Source organism: Micropterus dolomieu, linkage group LG03, assembly GCF_021292245.1.
Source record: "Micropterus dolomieu isolate WLL.071019.BEF.003 ecotype Adirondacks linkage group LG03, ASM2129224v1, whole genome shotgun sequence".
NCBI classification, from domain to species: Eukaryota; Metazoa; Chordata; class Actinopteri; order Centrarchiformes; family Centrarchidae; genus Micropterus; species Micropterus dolomieu.
The window spans coordinates 16,545,865-16,559,941 of record NC_060152.1 but is presented as its reverse complement, the minus strand read 5'-3'; the positions used below and the strand labels follow the sequence as shown (position 1 = coordinate 16,559,941).

General features: G+C 39.1%; 2 long non-coding RNA genes across 5 annotated transcripts in view; one reads left to right on the top strand and one right to left on the bottom strand.

Annotated features, from left to right (window-relative positions):
* Nucleotides 1-1,016: 1,016 nt before the first annotated feature.
* On the bottom strand, nt 1,017-9,501 carry LOC123967568. The gene is made up of 3 exons (XR_006824282.1): nt 9,263-9,501; nt 6,867-7,020; nt 1,017-3,723 (listed from the first exon to the last, which is right to left on the bottom strand). It is a non-coding gene; the product is annotated as an uncharacterized LOC123967568 (long non-coding RNA).
* A 3,204-nt stretch (nt 9,502-12,705) lies between these two features.
* The window catches only part of LOC123967567, an 11,592-nt gene continuing 10,220 nt past the window's right edge, over nt 12,706-14,077 (top strand). For all 4 annotated transcript variants that reach the window (XR_006824280.1, XR_006824281.1, XR_006824279.1 and 1 more), the window contains exon 1: nt 12,706-13,290. This is a non-coding gene — a long non-coding RNA (uncharacterized LOC123967567). The remainder of the gene's footprint in view (nt 13,291-14,077) is intronic.

Genomic DNA, 14,077 nt, shown 5'->3' with positions numbered 1-14,077 from the left:
CGTGTCTGCCCCCCTGTCCGGCCCGGTGACAAATCAATACATAATTAAATAAATAATAAAACAGACAAAGGAGTATTTTAATACTCTCTTGTTAAAGTAAAATCTGTCTGGCACAATATGGTATCCAGGTCATTATACTCTATACCAGGCTGCTGGGCAGGACAGGTTTAGAAAAAAAAAAGAAAAGCACTAGCAAGGCTACCAGGGAGGAAGTCTCCGAGTTGAGCGTTGAAGTTCTCCAAAACTGTACTCACAGCAGCCTGAGATGCACTCCTGTGCATGTGCTGGCATTATATTTCTCAGGATAGCTATAGAGAGTGTATGATTTCAGCAAACATATCAGCCAGTGTAGCTTGTGTGTCTGACACCAAAGTTCCTGTGGCTAACATGTTCCACTGTGCTGCAGAGATCCTTTCAAAATGTTTTGTTATGATGGGTAGAAGAGCCTCTGGTGTGATAGTGTTGTCCATGGTTTGGTCCATTTCGGTACGTTCTGTTCTCAAAGCTCTGCTTTTCTTCCGTTTGTTTGAAACTTACTGTAAAGTGTTTAGTAATGTGTAGAGTAACTAATTGTCATGGAAATTGTATCTTGCTTAATGTTTTCAGTAATGTGTACCTCACTATGGTTTCTGACTGTGGTCTGGAACTCACTAGTCAAGAGTGAAAACTGAATGGAGAATTTAGTAATCAGCACACTTTATATAGTCAGGACTGTATGACATCACGTGTATTGATTCACATTCACAATGTGAAATCAACCACATATTTGGAGTTTAAATAACTATATTCCCGCATAAAAAAACTCTCAGAACTACTATATGTGACACAAGAACAGAAGTATTAGTTACAGTTGTGAGTCCGACATTTCCGCTTTTTGGTGGCGAAATGCATTCTGGGATATCTGGCTATCTTTTTTTTTTTTTTTTCATCTTTATTGCAAAAAAAGGGATACAAATCACAAGTGACTTACCAAAATATACATAACAATATATAAATATATAAGACAGAGTAGACAGAGTACAATACAGTTTTGCCAGAGGAAGCCTATAGGTCATTACAAAGAGAGAGAGGAGCATATGTTGACAGTTTTAACTGCCTTTTTGTTGTTGGAGCCAGAGATCAGATTAACATAATGTACAACTTCATGGAGAAAAAGTACAAAATTAGGGTTTTCAGCGCTGAATTTACATTTATGAATGTGAAATTTTGCCAAAAGAATTAATAAATTGATAATGAAGTACATCTTTTCTTTACTTTGACTTCTATAAAAGCAAAATACAACATTCTTCCACAATAAGGCAAAGTCTCTATAAATATGGTCACTGATGAATCTGCTGAGGTGTTGCCAAAATGTTCTGGTGTGTGAGCAATACCAAAAGAGGTGCAAAACAGTTTCTGTGTGGTCTTCACAGAAAGAACAGTTTGTATTGATGTCTCTTTTACATTTAACCATGTAATTATTAGCAGGGTAATATCTGTGAATTATTCGGAACGACACTTTTTTCACCTTGTTTACTATCAAGTATCTGTGAGGAATCATCCAAACCTTTTTCCAGTCAATGTCATTTACAAATCGGTTCCAATAAAATTTAACATTTGGAATAGAAAGAATTTCTTTCTGAAATAAAGCATGAATGTTCTTATTATTTCAAGGAAGTTGGGAAAAACTGGTGGTTCAGCCACATCGGGGAGGGAGGCAGAAGTAGGTGGAAGTCTTGACAGTATAGCTAAAAAGCATGATTGTGTCTGATGGAATGGCTTCAAATACAATTGCAAATTCTCTTGGCGTAACTGGAATGTTATATGTTGAAAAAACTCTCTACAGGAGAAAAGTCGCCCCTCTCTATTAAATAGCTGGTCCATCAGCAGAATATAACAGAGTACCCAACTCTCAAAAAAGAGTGACTTGTTTTTATATAAAATATATCTATGTTATTCCAAATTAGATACCTGTGAGGTGAGAAATTATGCTTATGAATTAGAGACCATGTTAAAAGGACCTGCTTGTGAAAAGTGGACAGTTTTACAGGGAGTTTGTCCACATTGTAGTTACAGTTTAAAATAAAGCGCAGCCTGCTGCACCAGCGATACGTAAGTTCTACCTTAAGTTAGGGTGCAAAGTCCACACTAAACAATACGTTGAAACTAGTTAGTTTGAGACTTCAGCTGTGTTGATGTTTGGTTGCACCACCGAGACGTAAGGACAGTGTCGCAGAAAATGACGTTTACACATCCCATGGCCAATCAGTGAACAGCACTATTCTTAACAGAGTTTATTGCGGTTTTGTCATCTGTTTGTCTCTCTCTCTTTCAACATTTTGCAATACTGAAGAGGCTAACGGCTAAAAATAGCAACAAAACACCAACAAAAAGGTACGTATAGGCCTACAAGGACAAATGATTATGATTAGGTGATAACTATGAAACCTTAATCTACAGCTACAACTACTACAACATAGACGTAATTTAATGGTGCCCGTAACAAACGGTAAAGTATAACGGGCAGATGAAATTGTAACATTATAACTTATATACGCGTAGGAGCCATGCTGGAGAAAAGTGGGTCCCCTCATATTTCAAAATCTATGTTGATCTATGTCCCCCCCTAGGCGAGAAGGTTTACTATGAGTGGCTAGTGGCTAATCACTCCACATGAGACATAATTAAACGGTTGAAACGCGGACAAAAATCGTGTAAGTTAGGCCTATAGAAAACATTCCGACACAACGCTAAGGAGATGCTGAAAAGTTACGGGAGAAAAAATACGAGTTTGCTGGAGGCAGGTTCAGCTAAGTGCCTCAATATTACAGACTTTTCCTCTGTGCTGCTGTTATTACAAATCACACATCGTTTCAAAACGATGCTCCATGAAAACCACTTGACTATTTTATGGAGGACTTTACACCTATTAAGGACTAGGTGTAAGATTTAAGCTGTAACTTATGTCTACGTTGGACGTATTTCAGCTGGTGCAACTCTTAAACGTTAGTAGCACGTAAACTCCGACTTAAGTTAGAAATTACGTTGAAACTAGGCTAAGTTTGAATTTACACATAGTTGGTGCAACCCAGTGCAGACCACCAAAGCGAGAGAATATATAGTGGGGAATAAAATTCCAAATCGAGACAGGGTTTTTAAGTAAATGCTTAGCCCAATTAATCTTAAAAGTATTATTTAGAGTATCGAAGTCCAAACATTTGAGCCCACCAAGTCATTAATGGATTAAATACTTTAAAATTCGCCTTTTTTACAGTCTGGACCACCTGTGAGCATGAGTTTACCATTTCATGATTTCGGTAGAAACAAGTCTATGTCCAGTTTAATTAAATTTAAATGATGAGTGTTCCTGACAGTAGGGGGGAGGTTCAAACTGTTAATGTAAGAAAATGACGAGCCTGTTCTGTTGACTTGCACTGTGACTCAGAGCAGGTCACTTTTTGTAAATAATGAATACCCATCACCAATAGTTTGCAACTTGTTAGCCTAAGATTATTAGTTGTGACGGCCTGGGGTGTTGGCCTGTTCTCTCTCCTTTTCTTTTCAGGTCTTTCTTCCTGTTTGGTCAGACACACCCAATAAGGAAAGCATAGTAATACGCTGGTCTCAGAGTTTCTGAAAAGGCCATCTGCATTATACCCAATTTCAGTGGTGGAGAAGCCATTTGAATATCTTCTGCTTGATTGTGTTGGTCCACTTCCAAAGAATAAGGCTGGGAATAAGTACCTGTTGACAATAATGTGTAAAAGTACTCGTTATCCTGCTGTTTTCCCTTTGCGATCCATTAAAACCAAACCAGTGTTGAAGGCATTGACTGCATTTATGACTACCTTTGGCGTTCCAAAGCTGGTACAAACGGACCAAAGGAGTAATTTCATGTCTCGCACTTTTGCTCAGGTGGCAAAACAATTGAGGGTTAACCACCAGGTTTCCAGTGCCTACCATCCTGAATCTCAAGGAGCTCTTGAGCGTTTATGCTACGTTCATATTGCACCAAACTATGTCAGGACTGGGAGGAGGGCCTGCCTTGGTTGTTGCTTGCCATAAGGGAGGTGTCACAAGAGAGCACAGGTTTCAGTCCTAACAACCTGGTGTTTGGACACACTGTTTGAGGTCCACTGGCTGTGTTGGGTGATAAGTAAAAGTGAACAACCATCTGATAATGTTGTTAATTACATGAATGACTTCCGCCGCCAACTGCATATTGCCTGTGCCACTGCTCACAAAAATCTTAGCTGCAAGCAGTCAAAGATGAAGGTGTTGTACGATCGGAAAACTAAGGCATGTCTGTTTGAGCCTGGGTTCAAGTTTTTGTTTTGTTGCCTATGGTAGGCTCACCGTTTCAGGCAAAGTTTAGTGGGCCTTACAAAGTTAAGAGCCGCAAAGGGCCGCAAGTCCCGAAAAGGGACTATTTGGTTTGCACACAGACAGAAGAAAGAAAGTTCAGTGGTGTCATGTGAACTTATTGAAGCCCTATCATTCTGTTTTTTCTGACTCCGAGGGGGGAAAATTTTCATTTTGTCATTTGACAAGTAGCCACAATTGGAGGTGTGCCCTCAGAAGATTTTGATATTCCTTCTGAGCCTATTCTCACAGGGAGACTTAATAATTCTGAGTACCTGCTTCACTTAGACAGTTGGGTTATTTGCCAAAAACGGTGCAGACTGATCTGGTGGAATTGTTTAACTTAGCAAAATGTGAGTTTGCCAAAGCAAGAGTGACCTATCTTGGCAAGGTTGTTGGCCAGGGTGAAGTATGTCCTGTGCAGGCTAAGGTGGAGTTGGAGTTTTTGTGTAGTTGGGCCATCAATGCCAGTGACAATTTATACAGATCATAACCCACTGACATTTCTGTCCAGTATGCAGAACAGTAATCACAGACTAATGCAGTGGGTACTATCAAGGCCTGTTGGCCTGTTCTATCTCCTTTTCTTTTCAGGTGTTTCTCCCTGTTTGGTCAGACACGCCCACCTCATCAGTGATTGCAGCCACCTGTTCAAGTCTTTAAAAGCTGTGGTGAACCAAGATGGCTCTCTCTTCCTCGTGACCTCTCTCCTGGAAGGCAGGTGCCTTTCAGGAGCTCCTTTTCTTTTGGTTGTTTGTTTTGAGTATGATGAGTTTGAGTTACTTGTTAAGGTAACTTTAATAAAACCTTATGATTCATTTAAACTGTTTGTTATGTTCTTCCACGAGCTGGGCATAACATGGTCCTGTGCTGCTATTTGCTTTAACAATGCAAGCTGTACACCAACAAGGCAGTTGGATACTGTAGATTCTATAAATATAAATAGAATGGATGTGACTTAAGTTTATGTAATTTATGTCTTTGACCTATTATCATGAAGAAGTGTGTCCTAAATCCCTAAAAATGAAACAGTGCCTGCTTGTTACCCCTCTTCTCCCACAAATACTTATTATTATTATTATTATTATTATTATTATTATTATTATTATTATTACATAACACATACAAAAAAGCAGTTCTGTCTTCATTTAGTGTTGTTCAGTTATTACTATTTACTACTATTTGTCTCATGAGACCATAAATATTCTGAGAATATAATACAAAAGGAAAGAAGATCAAAAAGGAATCCACTAATTCACTTGCTTTAGCTGAAATATAGTACTTCCATGAATATCACAGAGGGAAAAAAAATAATTTTTCCCCCAGCTATAACTCCAAGGCCAGTGTCTTGGTAAAAGGCTGTGGTACAAGAATATTTATATAAGGTGATCTTTTTTTAGGGTTTGAACACCTACAGTATAGTGCAATTAGCAAATCACCATACACCTGTGTGAGCTGACAATTCTTATACAAACAAAGAGATGTTGAGTTGTTTCAAATTAATCCGTTATTCAGAACCCTGTTTTGGTGAGGCAGGGGTAATAGGGGAGCTAAAGATGTAATGTAAAATATACACCCAAGCAAGTTAAATTATACCTAACTGTCACCATACTTCTGAATCAAGCATACCGGTATTACACGTACAGTATGAGTTGAGGTTTGATGTGTCAATCACTTGGCGTATTACTTCTCAGGTATCAAAGGTTGAAAGCTATGGTGACCAAGATGTTTTGAAAGCATGCTTCATTTGCAATAACTGACTTGACTTGTTTGAGTTTTTTTCAGGTTTATATTGTGTTTTATATCCAATATGGCATTTATAATGTTGTAGTATGTTTATGTTGTTTGCTATTCATTAGATGAATGTTAAATTTTGAATTATTTGCGGGATTTGTTACATCATCAACAGTGTGCTTTTGTAAGATGGAGGATTGATGTTATTATGATGTTTTATATATATTAAGGATTTCAAATAGATAACAAAACAAGCAGAAACATTATTAAAAATATGTAGTAAATAAAAAGGTCTTTATTGTTTAAATAATGCATACATCTAATTAACCTAATCTGCATGTCTTTAGAGTATGGGATGAAACTGGAGCAGCCGGAGTAAACCCACGCATACACGCAGAGAATACACAAACTACACAGAGAGAGAACCAGAGCCAGGACTGAACACCAGTTTATCCCGTGCGGTCCACAGTTACAGTGAATCAGACTGAAAACATCTGGGCACATGTAGAAGAGATTACAGCTTGTGTTGCGGAAATTGGACAGAAAATTCCCCTCACACTGCGGTGTAGACAGCCCTATATCTCCTCTGATCCAAATGGAGCCTCCTTCAGCTTATTTTCACCTGGCAGAGATGAGGGTTCACTGGTACCGAGATTCACCACCTCGACAAAGGTGCCCCACCCAACCGGTAGTAGTGCATCATACCTCACTGGTGTTCCACCCATATTAGATGCACACATTTGTTAATATTTTAGATGTGTGGAGTCTCATTCCCCTTGACATATACTCACATTTCTATATATACCTCTGCTCTGCACCCAGGTGTTGGTCTTCTGTCTTCTCCTTTATTTCAGTCTTCAGCCTGCCAGCTTCCCATGGACCCTGAAGATGTACAGACACGAGTAGCCAGGATGGCCCCAGTTGAAGACACCTTTTTTTATGATGCTGAGAGACAAAAACAAAGCGAGAGCAGAGCGAGAGAGTTAGTCGGGTGGGTCAAAAAAGAGCAAAAGTCAATGGGATTGGAAATAAGGAATAGAATGAATAGAATAAGGACACACAGAGATAGGAGGAAGCCTAAGTGTAGCACTTGTGATATATTAGCGTGTATAAATATATATATATGCTACACACACGTATATAGTCAGATATTGTTTCAAATTCAAAGAGCTTTACATAAGGCACACATACATTAGAATGACATTTAAAAACTCACTGATTAAGAAATAATAATAACAAACAAAAAAGTTAGTAGGCCCTATACTGAAATGAATACTAAAATTGATATTACAGCAACCAGTGGGCTCAGCAGCTGATAGTAGAGCACTGCTGCCACCATGTGTTTCATGAGCAGTTCTGCACACAGAAAGCTGGAGGTAATCTGTGCAAAGAGACTCTTACTGATGGTGGGAACCATAAAAACATCTTCCAGCAGGAGATTTTTAGAATAAAGTCACCGAAAAAGCAAAGCACCAAACTACTGTGAGGCAAAGGAGGGGGATGACAATCTTCCAAAACTTAAAAAATGCATTGATAGTAGAGAACAAGAGCTGTTAATTGTTTGTGTGTCCAATACATTGACTTCACTCTGGCGGACAACAGTGGTTATATTTAGCCTAATTGTTTTGATCAAAATTATTTACTTTACTATGTCCTTGCAGCAAATACATTTACTTTTTTAGCTACTCAATGGACCCAAATGTAAAGCTGCTAACCTTCCTGTAGATGGTTCAGTGACACTCAACAATCAGCAGCAGAGTTACTTGACCTGGTTAAATTTTACTTCACAGCCTTTTATTGATCTAGATGTAACTTATCATCTTAAAGAAATAAATGAGAAGCTGGTGTTCTTCTCCACTCTATTTTTTAATACTTTTTCTTCTTCTTCAGTCCAAGAAGTTTTGATTTAAATACTGTATATAGTGAAATATAGCAATTACAAGCCCTTACATTAGCTGCGTCTGAGGCTTTCTTTGATTTATACTATTTTAGTTGGTAGTTACCCATGAAAACAAGCTAAAGTTATGGCCCTCTGTTGTACTGACCTACAAGGACTTCCACCCACTTACAGCCATGCTTTGAACTTTTTACATATTCCAACGTACAACAATAATTTCATTATCTCAATAAAATAACATGTAACTAATCGTTTGTTACTACTAACTACAACCATGTAAACAAAACTTAAGTAAACTTTTTCTTCAGAAAGATTTTGCACCAGCTGTTGTTCTGCTCCTTTGATAAACTTTTGCTCCCTGCAAGGATTTTTGTCAAATAAAAGATGCATTATGTGGACTATATTTTCCCTGTTGTTGAACTCACAGAGGAAAAACAACAAAGCTCTAAGTGGTGCATCTAAAGCAAACACATGGGTACAATACTGACTTGTCTGTACGCACACTGCAATTTGGAATAATGCAGACACAGGCCTACATCCCACTTCCTGTCTTCAATGCCAATTTTGTTTCAGCGTAATCGTTTTTGACAAATGATTAGTGCTCCTGACATAAGTGCAGGAAGGTTCAAACTATTGATGTAAGAAACTGATCAGCCTGTTCTGTTGACTTGCAAGTCACTTGGTCAATTGTAAATACTGAATGCCCATTCGTAGTACCAATAGTTTGCAACCAGTTCTCTTAAGATTATAGGTATAAGCTGTACACTAACAAGCCAAATATAGGCAGTAAATATAGATTGTATTCACATTAAGTTGATGTAATTTATGTATTTGACATATTGTTATGAAGCAGTGTGTCCCAACCTTTTTGGCTAAAAATCCATAAATGAAGCAGTGCCTGCTTTTTACCGCTCATCACAAGTTCAGTGTGGCAATGAATTGTGTGTAGTTTTAGTAAAAGACTGATTTTCTTGGATTGTTTCATCTGAATCTGAAAGTGTTAGACGCCAGAGGAGGTAAAACTATCTAGTGTTCCACAAGAAAAAAGCATTGATCAGAGAAATGTAATTAGGGATCCAAGCAGCAAAGCTGCTGGAGCCCAGTTGTTTTTGTCCTCATTCTTCTTCTTTCTTTCATTCTTTCTTTCTTTCTTTCTTTCCTTCTTCTTTTTCTCCACTAAAAGTGTTTGGGCAGCAAAAACTGCTGGACAAAAACTCACCAAAAGTGGCAGGTGTGTTGCAAATTCCACCCACTACTCAGGCAAAAAAAGAGAAAACTTTCCCTCCCTACCTGTCAGCATAACTTTGCAGGCTGAGGTGGCCTCCGGTAATCTGCTGGTTGATTAGAGCAGGATGCCATGCCTTGGGAGGTACACGGTTAGTCTCTTGTCATTCAGTCACTGTGTTTCGCACAAAAACCTTTAAGGGGAAAGTGCCTTCTATCCATTAGTCTGCACTGGCCCATCAGGGAAGGATCTGTCAGCAGCCAGACATCTCCGCACAACAAAGATCTACCACATTCCAAATTTAACACAGTGCCCTTTGAGCTGTTTGCAGACCTTGATGAACTGGGGGAATGCTGGTGTTCTATTGTGTGTGTGGGAGTGTATTTGAGACACACACAGAGAAGACTTACTGCTACTTTGCTGTCCTTGTCCTGTTGTACTGAGACTGGAGGGCCACGCTCACAGGGGAAATGCTGATTCAGAGGAAGGTCTCTCCGAATGTCTCATTTATTTTTCAGCACTGGCACACAGCTGCTGCCAGCTACATGAATAACACATATCCAGAGACTCCATTCGAGCTCAATTGCAAACAGATATGAATGTTTCATAGGTTAAGTTAAACTATGAGCTGTAACTGTGGGGCAATGGACCCACACACCACTTTCCTTAAAAACAGACCACCTACTGTATCAGACAGCATGCTGGAACCAGTCACATCAAAGTCAAAGATTTTACACCAGCTGTACTCAAGCTTACAGTCAAAACACACCTGGGTGCAACACAGAGCTTTGCTGTCAAACAAGGGAAGCTGTTTTGTGTTGTTCTAAGCGGTTTACGATCCTCTACAAACTGTCCTGTTGCTACAAAAAGCCACAAAAAGGCAGTGAAGTTGACCCACACACACACACACATATGCATACATGCTGCTGGGGATGTCATTTAAAAGCATATTATGTAAGTGTGTTGGTGGAGTTTTCTGCTCTAGTGAGTCTGGGTGGTAGGCCAGAAACATGTAATCCACAGCCTGAATCACAACTTATTGATTTGTGTCAGCAGGCCATTGACTGGTGCTGGATATGTGTGAAATGGGGATGGATAGTCTCACGCGTGTTTGTGCATGCATGTGCGTGTAAGGCAGGACAAGGCGAGTTTATTTGTTTGGCACATTTCAACAACTAGGCAGTTCAAAGTGCTTTATATAAAACATAAACGGCATCGAGGCAAAATGTACAGGCAACATAAGGCAATATAAAAAGACATTTAAATACAATTAAATTGAAAATTTAAATAAGATGAAACAGGAAACAGTAAAAGATGTGCAGTGTAAGATATTAATCATAAGCCTTTATTTTATTTAATAAAAGGCAGAAGCAGCAGCCATTATTTGAAAGAACTGCAGCAAACCTGCAGTTTTCTGGGAGTTTCTTTCAGATATATAGTGCAAATAAAACTGAACGCTGCTTGTCCATGTTTAGTTATGACTCTGGGGACAAAAAACAGACCAGATGACCTGAGTTGAGTGGATAGTTCATAACGTAGCAGAAGATCAGAAATGCATTTTGGCCTTAAACCATTCAGTACTTTATAAACTAACAGCGGTATTTTAAAATCAATTCTTTGACCAACAGGAAGCCAATGTAAAGTGCTCAGAACTGGAGTGATGTGATTCACTTTTCTGGTCTTACTGAGGACTCAAGCAGCAGCATTCTGAATCAGCTGCAGCTGTCTGATCAATTTTGTAGAGAGACCTGTAAACACACCAGTACAGTCAAGTCGGCTGAAGGTAAGTGCATGGACAAGTTTTTCCAAATCCTGCTGAGACATAAATCCTTTAATCCTTAATATATTCTTCAGGTGATAGTAGGCTGACTTTGTAAGTATCTTAATGTGGCTATTTAAATTCAGGACTGAGTCCATGACTACACCAAGATTTCTGGCTTGGTTTGTGGTTTTTAACATTACCGATTGAAGCTGAGCACTGACTTTCAATCGTTCTTCCTTGGCAACAAAAACAATGACATCAGTTTTATCTTTTTTTAACTGAAGAAAATTCAGTCACATCATTGTGGATTTGTTCATTGCACTTACTAGGCACAAACTGTGTGTCATCTGCATAGCTATGGTGACATATTTTGTTGTTTTCCATAATCTGAGCCAGTAGAAGCATGTAGCCTAGATTTTAAACTGAAGAGGCCCCAGAATTTAGCCCTGGGAAACTCAACAGGTCATTTTTGTCTGCTCAGATGTTAATTACTTGTAGACACAAAGTAGTCCCTGTCCTTTAAGTAGGATTCAAACCACTTTAGTACTGGGCCTGAAAGTCCCGCCCAGTTTTCCAGTTTTGAACTGAACTGAAGTGAAGTAGACACAGGGACCACGCATATGCTGTACCTGGTATGGATGCATTGAATGCTTGTTTAATTTTTTGAATTTAATGGAGAGGAAGTCACAGGCAGCCTCAGCAATGTTTCAACCGAATTGAACGGGGTCCGACCTCCGAAGGGGCCTTACAGACATGCTAGAATAGAATAATTCACCCACTTTTAAAATGAAAAATCACTCAATGTGTAGAGGCATGGACATGGTAGAGAGAGAGAGAGAGCATGAATATAGACATAAATGTGGACGTGATATGAAAACTTTCTTTGATCATGAGGCCTTATGTTACTCTACAGTTCTGTGGTTTATCAGTGGAGTGTATGAACTAAACTGCGGACTGGAGTCTCTGTTAACAGTGACAGGCAGACAGATTGAGCTGCATTATATACGCTCATCTCCTCTATGAAAGCCTGTATCCTCACTGCGCTGCATTATTATAAACTATGATGAATTGGTCACGGGTCACATCTCTCTCTCTCGTCCAGGCGCTGTCTCTCCCTCTTCATCTCTTTGCAGTTCTCATTGTGATGGATATTTGATATTTTACTGTGTTTACTGTTTCACCCTGCATGCTTCATCAGAATAGACCAGTGTTTCACTGTGTGGTATTTGATTATTTTATTATGTTACAGCTAGGTAAAATTTCCCATGGGAAAGATGCTCGTTAGAGAGTTTTCTTATCAGACTGTCCTTGGTAGGCCTTCATCTCAGGACAGCTGGTACCTACTCCCTTCCTCCCTTGGATAGCTGCGTAATACCCTTACAGTATAAAGTCACCTGCTTCTTCACTGGCTCTTTGTCTTACACTCTGCAGACTGTTTTGCACTCTGTAAGTTTGTCTGACCCTTTGCAAAGAATAAAACCCTTAAAAGACGTCTGGATTGGAATCTTTATTTCAGAAGACTCACTAAAGGACAAATTTCCATTACATTTGGTGTCAGAAGTGGGATGGTTTGGCAAAGTTTGTCTGGGACCTGAGACGGCCGGCGACTGATCACCCTGGAGTCAAGCGTCTCAGCCTCCACCTCGCTGACTTAAGAGACGGGAGGGTCGACCGTCCGTGCCCCGGACCGTTGCCACTACCATCTCAAAAGGAGTTGGACCTACGTTGTCCTTAAAAACGGTGAGTGTCTGAAATAAACTACAAAATTGCGTTTATTCTTTTTTTGTTTGTTTGTTTGTTTTTCTTTGTTTTTTTAGACTTTCAGCTTAAGATTGCTATTTTGATTGTACCATCTCACACGTGGATCCTTAGTTAACAGGGCCGAGCAGAATTACAAGGAAGTTTTTCTCCGCTGTTAACTGGTTGACAGGGCCGAGCAAAATTACTGCAGATTCTCTCCGCTGTTTTGACCGGTTGAGCATGTCTGTGTAGAACACGTGTTTCTCCGCTGCTAACCATCTGGGGCTTCGAACAGGGCCGTGTAGAAACAAGGTATTTCTCCGCTGTTCTAACCATTTCGTGGTTTGAGCAGGGCCGTGCAGAAATAAATTTTTCTCCGCTGTTTTATTTCCTTTTGGAGTCTTAACAGGGCTGTGAAGAGGACTGTTTTTTTCCGCTGTCGACCGCTTTTCCCAGAGTTTGTAGCCATAAACAATCTGGATTTACAGTGAGGACTGTATCTAAGGAAAGGGTTAGAGTCCCTAAAAGACTTGTACAAGCAAAGAAGGATAGTGTGGAAGATGGGAAGTCAAACGAGCAAAATAAGCAAAGGTGAGAGACCTGATTATTCTTCACCTATCATACAATGCATGCAAAATAAATATGGTGAAGAATGACAAAAACATAGAATTATTGCTGAATAAATTCTGTTTCCTATTCAGTTTGAGGCAATTACAACAGGTAGAAAAGTGATTTTTTTTTAAGGGTAAAAAGACAAAGAAGAAAGTGTCATTTTAAACATAAGCATTTGAAAGTGTCATCCATGTGAAAGGCAGGATCAGAAAGTTAGAGAAGGCAAAGGAAGTATGCCAAATAAATGCCTTACAATGAGGGTGAAGGAAAATGTGAAACATAGAGAGACATACATTAGAGATGAGAGGTTATGTGGTAAACTGAGTGGGAAACAGCTCCTAAATCCTTCTGCCAGTTGTAAAATATATGACTGAAAAAGATAAAACATCTATGGGACAATTTGATAAGTGGGTTGAAATGTGTTAAATGTAAGTTTTAGTTCAAAAATATATATATTTGGACCAGCTAAAGACATGTTTGAAGAGAAAGGAAAGGAGAGATGCAGAAGAGCATGCAGCCTTGTCCAGAGAAAAATAAAAAAAAATAAAAATAAAACAAGCTGAAATCTACCATTTAAGGCAGATTGCTATATCAACTAGAATTAAGGGAAAGTGTAAAGACTTAAAACAGAACATTTGACTAGATAAAATAAGGATAAAAGGAAACTGTTAAAAAGACACCATAAGAACAAACTAACACATTATCTCTTCTTTAACTGAGGTACACAAGTCATGGAATCCATTCCGGCTGATCCAGTCCTGGACTC